We start from the raw sequence: 15,280 nt of genomic DNA on the forward strand, positions 1-15,280 counted from the left end.
AGCCAACCGTAGCATCCCTTCTGCTGTAGTGACAAGATGGAACAGCACTCTGCGCCTTGTTGAAGCAGTCACTGACTTGGATCTTCAAAGCCTGAATACACTCCTGGACACCCAAGGTCATAAAAGCCTGTGTTTATCAGCCAGAGAATGGGGTCATCTGAAAGAACTTGTGAATATTTTGGCCCCATTTCTTCAAGCAACGGACCTCACTCACGGCGAGAAAGTTGTGACCCTTTGTGCAGTCCTGCCTTGTGTACGGTCACTTAAAAGCCATCTCATCAAGATGTTGAATGCTACTCACCACCTGGTTGGTTTAGTGAAAGCGCTGCAGAAGTCCCTTCAACGCAGCTTTAAGGGTTTATTTGTAAATGTGAAAATGGATGACTCCAGTGAAGCGACAGTAGATCTTCCATTTGGGGACATTGTCTACATGATGTCAGCATTACTAGACCCATCATTCTGCCTCTTTTGGCTAGACCAAGATGTCCAAGCACAAGAGGAAGTTAAGAGAGAAGTCAAGGAGATGATAAAAGGTATGTGTACCCACCATTTCCAAAGACAATCTATCACACACATGACATTATATGCATATTAAAAAAGTATGTTGTATATTGCCTTCCTAGATGGATTCACAACATTGACACTGTGTATTTCAGTCTCATGATTCTGTAACTAAACATGGTTTTTGATAAATTTACAGACCTTGTCTTGGCTGAGGCTCGGAAACTGACTGTACCTGAAAGCAGCAGTGGAGACGATGATCCGGAGTCACCACCACCTGCTAAAACTCCAAGTCTTATCTCTGGCTCCAAGAAAAGTGTGGATCATGGCTGATCTGTCCAGGCTGAGCTCATCCGCTATATCCAGGTAGCATCTGATGAAAATGAAGTGGACTGTCTCGAGTTCTGGAAAAGACAGTCCAAGGCATTCCCGCGTCTCTATCTTGTGGCTATGAGAGTGCTTGCTGTCCCGGCTACCAGTACACCAGTGGAGAGGGTGTTCAGCCATGGAGGGCTTATCATGCGTCCTCGTGCCAGGCATTCAGCAAAAACACTGTCATACTTGGTTTTTTTGAAATGTAACCAATCGGTTGTTTAAAGACTTTTAGTTGATTTAAAGCCACTAACGTTTGTTGCCACAAAGGTCATCTGGGCTATATCTAGGGTTCTGAGAGAGTTAATTTAGAAGATCAAATGGTCTTATCATCTCAGTTTAAGTGGTAATTGTTTAATGACACTTTGTCTCAGTTTTTATAGTTGTTAAATAGCAATACAGAAAGTATCAGTTCTCACATGTTTGCACCATGGTTGGTGTATAAAGTTTTTAATACAGATTTTCCCTCAGAAAAATTGAATGCATTATGAGGTTCGGCTTTACAGCCAGTTAGTAACACAGACAAACATGTATTATTTGGTGCAGATACCAATAAAAATACAGTTATAAAATTAAAACAGAGTACTTAATTTGTGTTTCTTCATACAACTGAAATTAATACTGTACTGTATGGATGGTAGTAGCTACAGGACATGCTCTGTATTCATAAGTGTTAGGGACTGAGAGAGACTTGACTTGGACTCGTGGCAAAAGACTTGGGACTTGACTTGAGCTTGCCCCTCAAAGACTTGAGACTTGACTTGGACTTCCAAAAAATGACTTGTGAACATCATTGGCGTCAGCTCAAGGCAATGCTCTGGCTTCAGGATAGCATACTTTGACAAAAGAAGAAGTGAAACTAGAACTTCCCGCTCGTCCCGAGCCATAGTAGTGCGAGGTAGGATAATACAGAACTGAAAGTGAAGTACTCAGACCTACCCTGTATCACAGGGGAATTCTCCCACCTCACCCTGAGGTTTACCAGGGCCTGCCAGCAGCTCTAGGGAAAATTGATCTGTGCCCAACCTAGGGGAGTGGGGCTTGTTTGTGAGCCAAACCACCAACAACCAGAACCAGGAACACTTACCAAAACGCCCAATGTATTTGTTTCTTTGTACACGACAGATTTTTGATAATATTTAAATAAAGGGTAAAGATGTCAGTTTTCCAAGGCCGGACATCACTTTTTGGCTGCTACTGTACATGCCAGCCTACTACTAGAGTCTGTCAAGGACATCAAAGCTAAAATTGCTACAGTTTTGGCATTGTGACATAAAATATATTCCAAATACATATAACAAATGGAACTGATATTGTACATAAAAACAAGTCCAAAGTGTTTCCAAGCAATTCTATACGCAGGCCTACACCTATTTTTTCTGTATGTAACATTACAAGCTTTAAATGTAAGTTCTAAATAAAAGTGCTATAAAACTCTTTACAGCATATGATGCTTTTAACTGCAATTATACTATCAAGTTTAGTTACTAATTAACCGATATGCATGTGCGCTTCTGATGGCATATTTTCCACTGTGTCCAACACAAGGACCATAGTTGTAGACATGCCAACACAGACCTTTGGAACCTGGGGTGTGATATCAGCATCTGCTCAGTGCGTGATGAGCATCTGCAGACGGACAAATGACTGCCAACACAATAGATGACAATATAAATACAATTTAAATAATTTAATCAGTGAATTATGACATGCATTGGAAGACATGCACTAAAGTGGTCTGTAAGATTTTTCTTATGTTTTCCAAAAAAGTTCAAAAATACAGTAATATTGTGAAATATTATTACCATTTAAATGAAATCTTTTCTCTGTAAAGATACAGTAAAATGTATGACTTATTCCTTTAACAAAAGGAATTGTCTTCATTGTCACTTGATCCTTCATAAATCTTTTGAATATGCTAATGGAACTTTTTGATAAATAGAAAGTTCAAAAGAACAGCATTTATTTGAAATATAATTTTATTTTGAAATATAACAGTAAATTCCTTTACTATCACCTTTGATCCATATAACGCATACTTCCTCAATGCATTTTTTAAATTCCCTGTAGTGGTTATATATAATACAAATCTTTTTTTATCACACACACACAAGAGAATTCAGAAAACAAATGCATCAATGTTGACAGAATGCATGCCAATTAATATTGACAGACGAGAAGTAATCTGGGGCATGCCTGTGTTAAATACTAAACATCAGCTGCTACATTTTTATTGGACTTGTTGCATAATGTACTGCATATTGTCTCACAATGTATAAATATATAAAATTACAACAACATTAAGTATTATGGGAGGTCATTAGGTGTTCATACCATTACACCAGATATACCACGTGTATTATGTATCATACAAATATTTACATTAACTAAACATTACCAAAAATGTCATGTCCACAAAACTTTATCAAATCAAGTCACATGCTTTCTACAGGAGAGTTAAGATTTAATTTTGAAGTAAAATAGCAGCTATTGTACTGATGTATAAATTATAATCATAGTTAAATCATAATTATACAGTACTATAGTCTTTATCTTCAGTATGCTTGCTATCTTTGCCTTCGCCTCATTTAAAGCTGGGATGAATTAATTGCATGCTGTATAAATGCCTGTAAATATCAGGAGCAGTGCTGCCAAATTGGGAGGTGTCAGGAAACATCAGAGGAGACACGTAACAGTTCATTATTCACAGATTGGTTGCGGTGGTAGGTGCAATTGTCCCCGATGGTAGATGGGTGTTGCTGCTCTTCTGGCCTTGACCTGGCTTTTGGAAAAGAAAAAGGACTTTGGTGGTTTCCATGGCAGTGGGTAAGCCTTTTAATGGGATGAGTCTAAAGCAGGGGTGCCCAACCCTGCTCCTGCCGATCGACTGTCCTGCACAGTTTATCTCCAACCCTAATCAAACACACCTGAAGCAACCAATTAAGGTCTTCAGGATCACTTGAACATTAAAGGCAGGTGTGTTTGATTAGGGGCAGGAGCAGGGATGGGCACCCCTGGTCTAAAGGTTTTGGAGAAGCGGTCGACAGCTACTAGGATGCAGGGGTTTTCTTTGGATGGAGGTAGGTAGATGACAAAGTCTATTCCTAGGTGAGAACATGGACAGTGAGGAATGGGTAAAGGATGGAGCTTGACTTCCAGTAGTTGTCACTGTGTTTTGGAGGTGGCACAAATGGGTCTGCCAGTTACCTGGATGCCCTGGTCCCCGAGACAGGTCCATGAGGGTTACACACAGGTAAGTGCACCCCTCAGGACCTTCTGCCAGAGCAGGCACTTCTCTGGTGACGGCTGTGATCAGATCATTCAGAGACCACGGGATTGGGCACACGAAGAAGGTTGGAGGGAGAATGGTTTCAGGAGACGGTTGGGGTAAATCTGGAGAATAAGGGTGGGAAAGCACATCCGCTATGACAGGGGTGCCCAACCCTGCTCCTGCCGGTCGACTGTCCTGCACAGTTTATCTCCAACCCTAATCAAACACACCTGCCTTTAATGTTCAAGTGATTCTGAAGACCTTAATTGGTTGCTTCAGGTGTGTTTGATTAGGGTTGGAGTTAAACTGTGCAGGACAGTCGATCGGCAGGAGCAGGGATGGGCACCCCTGGCCTAAAGGCTTTGGAGAAGCGGTCGACAGCTACTAGGATGCAGGGGTTTTCTTCGGATGGAGGTAGGTAGATGACAAAGTCTATTCCTAGGTGAGAACATGGACAGTGAGGAATGGGTAAAGGATGGAGCTTGACTTCCAGTAGTTGTCACTGTGTTTTGGAGGTGGCACAAATGGGTTTGCCAGTTACCTGGATGCCCTGGTCCCCGAGACAGGTCCATGAGGGTTACACACAGGTAAGTGCACCCCTCAGGACCTTCTGGCAGAGCAGGCACTTCTCTGGTGACGGCTGTGATCAGATCATTCAGAGACCACGGGATTGGGCACACGAAGAAGGTTGGAGGGAGAATGGTTTCAGGAGACGGTTGGGGTAAATCTGGAGAATAAGGGTGGGAAAGCACATCCGCTATGACAGGGGTGCCCAACCCTGCTCCTGCCGGTCGACTGTCCTGCACAGTTCATCTCCAACCCTAATCAAACACACCTGCCTTTAATTTTCAAGTGATCCTGAAGACCTTAATTGGTTGCTTCAGGTGTGTTTGATTAGGGTTGGAGTTAAACTGTGCAGGACAGTCGACCGGCAGGAGCAGGGATGGGCACCCCTGGTCTAAAGGCTTTGGAGAAGCGGTCGACAGCTACTAGGATGCTGGGGTTTTCTTCGGATGGAGGTAGGTAGGTGACAAAGTCTATTCCTAGGTGAGAACATGGACAGTGAGGAATGGGTAGAGGATGGAGCTTGACTTCCGGTAGTTGTCACTGTTTTTTGGAGGTGGCCCGAATGAGCCTGCTGGTTTCAGGAGACGGTTGGGGTAAATTTGGAGGATGAGGATGGGAAAGCGCATCCGCTATGACAGGGGTGCCCAACCCTGCTCCTGCCAATCGACTGTCCTGCACAGTTCATCTCCAACCCTAATCAAACACACCTGCCTTTAATTTTCAAGTGATCCTGAAGACCTTAATTGGTTGCTTCAGGTGTGTTTGATTAGGGTTGGAGTTAAACTGTGCAGGACAGTCGACCGGCAGGAGCAGGGATGGGCACCCCTGGCCTAAAGGCTTTGGAGAAGCGGTCGACAGCTACTAGGATGCAGGGGTTTTCTTCGGATGGAGGTAGGTAGATGACAAAGTCTATTCCTAGGTGAGAACATGGACAGTGAGGAATGGGTAAAGGATGGAGCTTGACTTCCAGTAGTTGTCACTGTGTTTTGGAGGTGGCACAAATGGGTCTGCCAGTTACCTGGATGCCCTTGTCCCCGACACAGGTCCATGAGGGTTACACACAGGTAAGTGCACCCCTCAGGACATTCTGGCAGAGCAGGCACTTCTCTGGTGACGGCTGTGATCAGATCATTCAGAGACCACGGGATTGGGCACACGAAGAAGGTTGGAGGGAGAATGGTTTCAGGAGACGGTTGGGGTAAATCTGGAGAATAAGGGTGGGAAAGCACATCCGCTATGACAGGGGTGCCCAACCCTGCTCCTGCCGGTCGACTGTCCTGCACAGTTCATCTCCAACCCTAATCAAACACACCTGCCTTTAATTTTCAAGTGATCTTGAAGACCTTAATTGGTTGCTTCTGGTGTGTTTGATTAGGGTTGGAGTTAAACTGTGCAGGACAGTCGATCGGCAGGAGCAGGGATGGGCACCCCTGGCCTAAAGGCTTTGGAGAAGCGGTCGACAGCTACTAGGATGCAGGGGTTTTCTTCGGATGGAGGTAGGTAGATGACAAAGTCTATTCCTAGGTGAGAACATGGACAGTGAGGAATGGGTAAAGGATGGAGCTTGACTTCCAGTAGTTGTCACTTTGTTTTGGAGGTGGCACAAATGGGTCTGCCAGTTACCTGGATGCCCTTGTCCCAGAGACAGGTCCATGAGGGTTACACACAGGTAAGTGCACCCCTCAGGACCTTCTGGCAGAGCAGGCACTTCTCTGGTGACCGCTGTGATCAGATCATTCAGAGACCACGGGATTGGGCACACAAAGAAGGTTGGAGGGAGAATGGTTTCAGGAGACGGTTGGGGTAAATCTGGAGAATAAGGGTGGGAAAGCACATCCTCTATGACAGGGGTGCCCAACCCTGCTCCTGCCGGTCGACTGTCCTGCACAGTTCATCTCCAACCCTAATCAAACACACCTGCCTTTAATTTTCAAGTGATCTTGAAGACCTTAATTGGTTGCTTCAGGTGTGTTTGATTAGGGTTGGAGTTAAACTGTGCAGGACAGTCGATCGGCAGGAGCAGGGTTGGGCACCCCTGCGCTATGATGTTCTTGTCTCCTGGATGGTTGGTGACTTCGAAGTTTTAATGTTTTAATGTCTTATTCTCACTTCTGCCACAAGCTCAGCACCTACACCACTGGAGGATGCATCCACTTCCACAGCGAAGGGTAGGTTGGGATTGGGTGTTCTTGGAAGTCGTTGATCTCTCTGCGCAACGTGATGGTGGTGTTCAGCCAGATTATGGGAGTAGGTCAGCATAGCATTGATGTAGATGATGACAAACCTTTGGAGCATGTCTCAGAATAACTCATTCATGAAGCTTTGGGAGACTGAAGGCGAGTTAGCTAGGCCGTACGATATGACCCAGTATTCATAGAGGCCAGAGGGTTTGATCAAGGCTGTTTTCCACTCCTTGCCCTTTCGAATACAGATCAAGTTGTAGGCGCTACGCAGGTCTAGCTTAGAGAAGATGCGAGCAACTCCCAGGGTGGTTGGGACTAAGGATATTTTTGAATATGCCTATATACACTGCCGTTCAAAAGATCGGTTTCAGTAAGCTTATAAATATGAAGCGGCACGACTATTTTAAACATTCCTAATAATCAGAAATGTTTCTTGAGGATCATTATTCAAAATAATTATATTGTGATATCTGAAGGTTAATGTGACACTGAAGTTTAGCTTTGATTACAGGAATCAATTAAAACATATCACAATATAAAACAGACTTGATACCTTTATCGCTACTCAATTTATGATGCTTTTGACTGAGGAAATAGGGAAAGAGAACAAAATAATTGCTTATAGAGAATGTTAACTGCTGTTTAAGAATGTAAGGGGATGAACTGAAGGTTTCAAACAGGTGGGAGGTAATATCTTGCATGTTTATGTTAGATTTTGACTGATAAGCATGGAGATATTGTAAGTTATCTGAGGCACTCAAATTGCAAGGCCGATGATAACTACTGAGAACAGGCATCGCCTTTCCATTACACTATTGGTAGAAGACTGGTTCCTTTTATTACCTTTTCATCTCTCTCTCTCTCTCTCTCTCTCTCTCTCTCTCTCTCTCTCGTTTCAGGTTTAAATCTGCAAATGCAGTGAGAAAGAACTAGTGAATAATGCTTCTTTCTGTAGTCAATATCAGTAGACATGAGGAGATAAAAATAGTCAATTATTTTCAAAATAAAAATAAATTACGTTTGGAAGGTAAGCACATTATGGGATGTTGAGGAAGACCGATGTGGATGAAGATGAACTGGAATAGGCAATGCAAAGCAAGTTTATTTATATAGCACATTTCATACACATTGGTAATTAAAAGTGCTTTACATAGAATAAAAAAAAAATCAAAAGAAATAAGAATAATTAAAATAGTAAGTAAATGCATATCTAAACAGAAGTGTTTTGAGTCTGGATTTGAATGCGACTACTGTAGGAGCACACCTGATCTCCTCTGGAAGCTGTTCCAGTATACCAGCGAACAGCAGATTGTCTGTGCTTTGAGTGAACCCTTGGTGTTTCTAGCTGATGTGATCATGATGATCATATCTGCAATATATTGAGGTCCTAGCCCATTGCATGATTTATATACCAGTAATAATACTTTAAATCAATCCTAAATGTAACTGGGAGCCAGTGTAAAGACCTGAGGACTGGTGTGATGCATTCATATGTCCTGGTCCTGCTCAGAGTTCTTTATGAGCTGCAACTGTCTCGTGGTCTTTTTAGGCCAGTGAGGAGGCCATTACAGTAATCCACCCTCCCAGCAAACAAATTTAGGTTCTGGGAATGTTAGTTTTTGGTTCCCAGAACGTTCCTAGAACTTTCCCTTAAGGTTAAGGGAACGTTCCCGGAATATTCTCCTTACGTTTTAAAAATGGAACCTAAAAATAACCTACATGGAACGTTCCTATAACGTTCTTGTTTGGTTCCCAAAAAATAACCTCATGGGATCATTTGGGAACTTTAGGGGAACGTTCTGTGTTTGCTGGGCTGCTGGTGATGAAAGCATGAACAAGTTTCTCTAAGTCTTGACAGGAAACAAAGCATCTAATTCTTGCTAATATTCTTCAGATGATAGTAGGCAAGGCAAGGCAAGTTTATTTATATAGCACATTTCATACACAGTGGCAAAGTGCTTTACATGGAAGAAAGTAAAATAATCAAAAGAAATCAGAATAATTAAAACAGTTTAGAATAAGTATCAAGTATCAAAATCACAGTATCAAAAATAGAATGAAGTACAGTAACAGTCGGCACAGTGCTCATTCAGTAAATGCAATCAATGTAAATAAAAACAGTTAAGAGTAAAAATAAAATAAAATAAAGTAATACCACAATCTTAGATGGAAGAGATTGAGCTGGTTTACAGTACTACTGGGCCTCCAGCCCAGGGACTTCTTATATTCTCAGCGGTAACTTACTTCTTCACTCGCCTCATCGGAGTGAAGACTCTCCCTCTCTCCAGTATACCCCTATCTGTATGCTGTATAGTATGCTGATTTAGTTATTGCTTTGACATGACTACTGAAACTAAGGTCTGACTTTAGAGACACACCAAAATTCCTGACTTGATTTTTAGTTGTTAAGCCCCGTTCACACGCGACCAAGCGACACGATACCATTAATTTTTCAATGGTGAGCGGGCGACTTCCGGCGACACGCGCGGCCGCGACCGGAGGGGCGTGTCCAGCGACGCGACAAAGTTGAGAAATGTTTAACTTTATTCAAATGAAAACAAATTCGCGAGCGACAAACAATAGCAGTGAAGTCAGTGGAGAGCGTCACTCTTCAGTGCTGAGTCTGACCGAGGCAAGTTGAACGAGAAGCTCATTTTAGCAGTCAGAAACTGTCCTATTGAGAATGAGCAGTCACGTGCCTATTTGGGCGGGGTCTGAGCCGGTCGGTCATGATGGTAGGAGACGCTATCGGTTACCAGGGGCAACGCCTTTAGAACCCATAGATGCGACTAAACATTCCAGAGCTCTTAAATTTTCGCGCATTTATTATTTTGGCAGGACAGAGACGGATCTAAGAATACGAGAAAAAAAGGAAGAAAGTAAAGCAATGCTAAAAGATAAGGTGAAAGAAAAGGGACCTTACAGGAACAAACTCACACAAAGTGCAAAACAGCTGTATTTGGAGAAGCACCATCAACATATTTGTTCTTTTGCACTAATTACAGTATTATTATTTTATTATTATTACTTATGTTGTCCATGAAACTTATGTTGTCCAAGTAGCCTATATATTTCAGTTAAATATACTAAATATTGTTAAGCCATATCAAGTTGTTTCAAACATTTATTTCAATGAAATAAAAAAGTAATGGACAAGGCAATCAAACAACACTTTTGCATATGTTCGTTAAGGCACACCAAACAGTGAAAATATATATATGTATATGTATATATATGTATACTAAAGGCATCAGCAAACCCAGCAATCCGGCGTCTCCTCGTTAGATGAGACTCTCCCTGCTGTGTCAATTTCGGTAACCCCAAAAACTTAATTCTATTGTTCCTATGTTTTCCATATGTATCGTGTGAGTTACTGGAGGAGTTTTTAACGCAGCAGTTACTTCCAGGCATGGTAAAACAGTGCGGTATTGCGAGAAACTCCTCTACTACCGAGCTAAAAACACACCTAATCAATACTGTTTTGCCGTGGGAAACCTACCAACATGGCGGAAAGGGGAGGGGCACTGTAAAAAAACGTCAACTCCTCATTCTCAATAATGGATTGTGTACATACAGCGGTGTTCACCATACTGACTCCGTGACTGAATGGTTTCAGGAACCCAGATAGACCGGTATTTGCACGTTGGCTGCAGTTAAATAGCCGCGATGGCTATTCTCGTTCATCTTTAATATTACGCATTTTATGTACTGATTCCATTTATATTTAGACTTTTCCTTCCAAAATATTTGTTTGTAGCGGCAATAAAACGTATTTTTTGTCTAACATCCGTGAATGTCACTCACAAACATTACTAGGCAACCAGTAGTGGGGAACGCCCTCCAGCGCAGCCACTGGCGACCTGCAGCGACTAAAGGCCAATTTATACTTCTGCATCGAGGGTACGCCGTAATGTATGGCGTTGGCTATGCACGAAGGCGATGCCGTTGTGAGCATTTAGACTTCTGCGTTCAGGTCTTGGTTGCTCTGCAGTACTGCTCCGAAACCCTAGGTGGCGGCGGAGGGTTTTAATGTTCCACTGAGTTTAGATTCCTCGCGGCTAGGTTACTACAAGCAATAGCGACTGAAAGAGAGCTGATAATGTTGGAGTTGGAGCTTATAGAGGTGGAAAAACAGTGAAATTACTAAAACTGAAAGGCAGAAATGAGAGAAGACGTCGGAGGAGATGGTACGTGTGGAAATCATAGATAGTGGTGGAAATGCGTAGGAGGAAATGCGATGCTACCAAGCCGACCAATCACCGATCTTGCGGTACGCGTCGTCGCGACGTGTAGTTACATTTTTGAGGAGGTGCGCGTCAGGCTACGGCGAAGGGTACGCGGTATGGGACTCGTCTGTACGTATGCTACGCCGTACCTACTGCGCGCACCCTACGCAGAAGTATAAATTGGCCTTAAATCGCGTGTAGTGTGAACGGAGCTTTAGACTAGCCTGGCTGCGCCCTCCTACGCACTTCCGCTCAATTTCATTTTACTTCAGTACTACGTCTGGGATCGCTCCATACCCTTAGGTTTCCAGAAACCAATTTTTTGTAGGACCAATCAGCGAATAGAGGGAGTGGCTGAGAAAGATGACGTTGATGTAAGCGCGTCAGTTTGAGTTCAGTAATGGCAGCGGAGAAAGACGTGAGAAAAGCTATTCGGTCCGTTGTTGGAAAAGAAACTGCCGAATATACAGAATTTAAAGCCGGATTGTTATCGTCTCACCTCTTGTTGCACAACTGAGGACCAAGTGAAGGAGGCAGAAAGTTTGGAAGTTTGTGCTGGGCAGCTCGTGCACGATGACCGTGACATTTTGGACAGACGGTTTAGCCTGGTGTTCGGAAGCCCCGAGTCCTGGCTGCTAAACTATTGTTGAAGATCCGCTCAGGAGTCATGTCAGTCGCTCATATTCCCAACTGTAAATTTACTGATTCTTGTGATGAATAGAACATTTTGAGCCCCTTTGTGCACTCGTACAGGAGGTTGGTGTGTCAGTTTTACATGTTGTAAATCATACAAATTGGTTGTGATTTTTAAAAAATAAATAAATAAAAATGTGAAAAACCATACTTTGAAGATATTTGATTTCAGTTTTAGATGGCAATAGTTGATTTGTTTTACTAAAAAAAACTAAATGCCACATAAAAATGTACAAACACGTACTTTGAAGACCATAATTAAGGTAATTAAGAAACATTAAGACGTAATATGAAAAATTGTTGTTTATTACACATCTGCAGATAGAGACGAGACTGATCATTCACTGTAGCTGCTACAGCATTTGCGGCAGATCAGAAACGACCACAGCGGCGTATTTGTAATGATTAGACACAGCTTCCACCATTGACTGAATATATCACTGTCCTTCGTGTCAAATATACATTTCGAATTAATAATTGTTCCTAGATTAACAAAACCTGCGGCGCTCGTTGACTGAAATCCTATTGTAAACATAATCCAATGATCATTCGGACTTGTTGTTTCCAGCCATTTCGGCGCGTGACATGCGTCACTCACTCGTTAGCGATTGGCTATGGCAGATCGTGAGTGACTTTGGGCAGATCCAATAGATTTGAACTTTAATAGTGAACCCGCCTACAAGGAAGGAAACGTTTCTCAATGGAGCGGTTCCAGACTCTATGTGGAAATGAAATGAACTAGAGTCTGGTTGAACCAGGCTAGCTTTAGCCCCCTAGCGTCGAGGTATGCATTCACCTTGAGAACTTCATCTTTGTTTCCAAACGCAATGACTTCAGTTTTGTCTTTGTTCAACTGAAGAATGTTTTGGCACATCAAACTGTTTACTTCTGTCACGACATGCCGTAACCATCCGTAATCCGTAACCATAGGTCATCCAGACAAAGGGTCAAATGCACACAAAAGCAGTCCGAAACAAGAACATGAATCGCTCTCCGAAGTGCAGCTGACATTAAACAAGGATTCCAGGACAGTGAATGAAACAAACAGGGTATAAATAGGCAGATACAAGCAATGTGAGTGGGAACAGCTGTGTGCAATGAACAGTAATCAGTGACAAAGGATTATGGGAAATGCAGTTCCTGATGTGGTGGTGACGGTAAGGAGAAGAGACCTCTAGTGGACACCCAGGGAACACCAACCAGACACTGTGACAACTTCATCAATGCATTGGCACAGACTTTTGTTCTGCTATACTAACATAATAACCTCTCCCTACTTAGTATAAACTGAACCCTTTTAGGACAATCCCAGAAAGCCCCACCCAGTTAGTTTTTCACCCTGTCAAGAAGTATATCGTGATCGAATGCATCACTGAGGTCAAGTAGTGCCATTACTGATTATTTGCCTGAATCAGTGTTCAAGCAAATATTGTTTATTATCTTTATTAGACTACTAATAAATTGTACATATATGATAAAAAGGAATAAGGTGGCCCTATCTGTTCATTTTTTATGCAATCAACACTGAAAGACTTTGTTCAGTGATAAAGGTTTCACTTTATTTTAAAGTGCACTTTCAATATACTTATAGTGTATTTACCCACAAAAGTGCTGAGTAATGTAAAGTAACTACATGGGTTATGTTAAGGTTTAGAGGTAGGTTCAGGGTTACCTACCCAGCATTACCTGGCAACGTCTGTGGCATGTTGCATTTCTACTATGGGAACGTCGCTGTCTAGAAAGCCGGAGTGATAAAGCTCAGTCCAGGAAATATCAACAAATCAAGAGGAGCAAAACAAATGACACTAAAAATAGCAGACAAATCAAAGGAGAAATTAAACAGGTGGGCGAGCGGTTACAAACATTTTCTTTTTTCTCTGTGCGTTTCCAAAAAAGAAGAAAAAAAAACTTTATCAAAAAATTTGCTTGAGTCGCTGTCTGTTCAAGGAGTGTTGAAATGTCAATTATTCATCATTAATGTAAATTTGGCTTATAATTTTTGGCATGAAGTTCAAATATTTGTCCTAACTGACCAGAAGATGTGCAACACTTTTCCTAATGGTTACAATTTAAGGATATACTAAAACAAATATATAGCTAACGTTAGCATATGATACACGGGTACTGTAATTGACACAAGATCGCAAACTCCATGAATGATCAACTAACGTTCATCTGTTGAACACATATTCATTTTGATAGTTAAACAGGTCATGTGTTTACAATGTTAAAAGAGGAGACCTAGCATCACAAAAAGGGAAAAATCTATTTAACGCTCTTGGCATCTGATGTAGAAAAGCTTTAGTTTTAAGAAAATGTTGATTTATAAAAAATAAACTAAGATCACTCAACAGACACTTGATATAATAATATGTATGATTGATAAATTTTAACCACAACATCTATCTGGATAGTTTTAACATGTTAAATGCATGAATATAGAGTGGTGTGAAACCATCTCAGCTCATACTCTTTTCATACAAAATGGCAGACAGGCGACATCATTTATTGCAAGCTTACAAATCTTGTATAAAACATTTGTTTTTAAACATTTTTAAAATTTTTACATTTTAAATATCTTTATCTAAATAACACCTCAAAGATCGAGGGCACAAGGCAGTTATCATGAATCTACCACACACCCCTGTGTGCAAGTATTATGGATATGATTATGTCTTCTCTCTGTGACCACTAGAGGGCACTCTATGACAGACAGAGCAATCTTGCAGGAGCTCTTAAAGGGATAGTTCACACAAACAGTAATATTCTCCCATTGTTTACAAACTATCAGTTTAAGGATCTTATTGAAAGCCTTTTCATTCCCCATGAAAGTTGACTATTAGTAAACCATTTGAAATTTGATTCCTCCCCTACCAACCCTGAATTCCTACCAATTGCAATGTAATTGTCATAAAAACCAATGTAGATGATCCAGAAAATGAAAGTGCGCCACGGGACACACTTATTGGATCTGAACAGTTGCAAACGCAACACACTGAGTGAACAGTCAATCATTTAGATCAGAATCTAGTCGATAGACAAATAATCGGATTTGGACTGATGGTGTATCAGAGAGTGAGTGTGGGGTATAAACAAAGCCACTTGAAGATGAAAAAGCAACACTGCCGGGAAGGAGACGTTTAAGGCAGCTTATTTTCAATGGATGTCAATGTAGGAGAGGCTTCTGCGCTAAATTAACCGCTTTTGTGAGGAAGTAGCTCATCATTTAATGAATCGACAGCCCATCGGCTAATCTTCAACATGTGTGACCTTAAACATTTGTCTTAGATTGATATATTTTCATAGTTTACTCAGAAAAAAATGCTGTTTTAAGAAAAGTTACTGTACATGTATGATTCAGTTTACACACTTCTCATTCTTTTGTAATAATGGTAATTATTCATTCTCACATGGTATCCGCAAACAGAGATTGGCTGTCGCACAACTCGAAATGAAATTCAATGACG

This window comes from Pimephales promelas, chromosome 20 (assembly GCF_988280905.1).
Source record: "Pimephales promelas chromosome 20, fPimPro1.hap1.1, whole genome shotgun sequence".
Taxonomy (NCBI): Eukaryota; Metazoa; Chordata; class Actinopteri; order Cypriniformes; family Leuciscidae; genus Pimephales; species Pimephales promelas.